Source organism: Pteropus alecto, unplaced genomic scaffold, assembly GCF_000325575.1.
Source record: "Pteropus alecto unplaced genomic scaffold, ASM32557v1 scaffold45, whole genome shotgun sequence".
NCBI lineage: Eukaryota > Metazoa > Chordata > Mammalia > Chiroptera > Pteropodidae > Pteropus > Pteropus alecto.
The window spans coordinates 5,096,656-5,098,252 of NW_006442491.1; the positions used below are offsets into that span (position 1 = coordinate 5,096,656).

Genomic DNA, 1,597 nt, shown 5'->3' on the forward strand with positions numbered 1-1,597 from the left:
CTGAGTGAGGGACTGGACTTGAACACCTCTCAAATCCCCTGAGGTGTTTACAAAGCTCACCATTCTGCATACCCAGGGCAGACAATCCTTTCCTAATGCTTTCACATTTGCTAAAGTGAAAGCAGTTTCAGTTTTAAGAAAGCATGTGATGGAGAGCCGGGCTGGTATGGGTGCTGTGTGTCTATTTGAATAAAGACTGAGAAGTCCCAGGGGATAGATTTTGTGGATTTACCTCAAAGTCCACACATTTTTGCTCACCATGCTGCCTGAGGGGCTTTGATTTCCTGGGCTTCCATGTGGAACAGTTTTGGGCTCATCCCAGCCATTGCTAATTTCAGAACTGGTTTATCTGGGTCTCCCCCCTCACCCCCTCTCGACCCCCGCCCCAGCCTGCAGTGCTAGGACAGTGGCTGAGGAGTAATGTCCCACCTCAATCACTTGTGAGGTTTCGTGTTCAGTTACTTCCATCAGGTGAAGGGAAAACACCATTTTCAAGGAAGATGATCTGTGTTTTCTATTGCTGCAATAACAAGTTACTACAGACTTAAACGGTGAAACAAAACAAATGTGTCATAGTTCATTATCGTTCTATGGTCAAAAGTCTGACAGTCGTATCACTGGGCTAAAATCAGGGTGTTAGCAGAGTGGCGTTTCTTCTGGGAGGCTTTAGGGAAGAATCTGTTTCCTTGCTAATTCAGGTTGTTGGCAGAATTCAGTTCCTTATGGGACTGGGATGCCCACACTCCCTCCTTTTTTTTTTTTTTTTTTTTTTTTGGAAAATACTGTTATTGTTTTTCCTAGCTTCCAGGCTGCTCATATGCCTTGGCTGTGTCTCCCTTCCTCCGTCTTCAAATCCATCAAGGATGAGATGAGTTCTTGTCATGCTTTGAATCTCTTCTACTCCTCCTTCCATTATCACATCTCTTTGGCTTTCCTCTCTTGCCTTTAAGGACCTGTGATTACGTTTGGCTAACCTGGAGAATCTCCTCATTTTAAGTTAACCTTAAGTCCATCTGCAAAGTCCCTTTTGACATGTAACCTAACACAGTGGTCCCCAACCTTTTTGGTACCAGGGACCGCTGCCCCTATGACAGTCCAATTCCTGACAACCTGAGGTGGAGCTGAGGCAGTGGTGCTAGTGCTGGGGAGTGACTGCAAATACTGATGAAGCTTTGCTCATTTACCCACCGCTTACCTCCTGCTGTGCAGACTGGTTCCTAACAGGCCATGGACTGGTACTGGTCTGTGGCCTGGATGTTGGTACCCTTGACCTAACATATTCACAGGTTGCAGGGATTAGGGCATGTAACAATTTGGGGGCCATTATTTCGTTGACGACATGGCCATTTGGTCATTATGTCTTCCATCCCACTTTTGGTTTAGATGGGGACTTTCTCTTCAATCTTTCAGATCAAATTGCTCTATTGACTTCATTCATTCATTTATTCATTCAGCAAGCAAATAGTTATTCACTGTCTGTTTTATTGCAAGTCATGCCCTAAGCACTGAGGATGTGGAGAGTAATAGGCACAGGCCCTATCCTAACTCAGGAGGCCCAGAGAGATGCAATGCCTGGGTAATGATGTTATAAGTGCCT

The 1,597-nt window shown here is 45.3% G+C and overlaps 1 protein-coding gene across 2 annotated transcripts in view; it reads right to left on the reverse strand.

The window, feature by feature from the left end:
* PCSK2 (proprotein convertase subtilisin/kexin type 2) overlaps nt 1–1,597 on the reverse strand; it is a 247,401-nt gene that overhangs the window by 92,727 nt on the left and 153,077 nt on the right. The window lies entirely within an intron of this gene.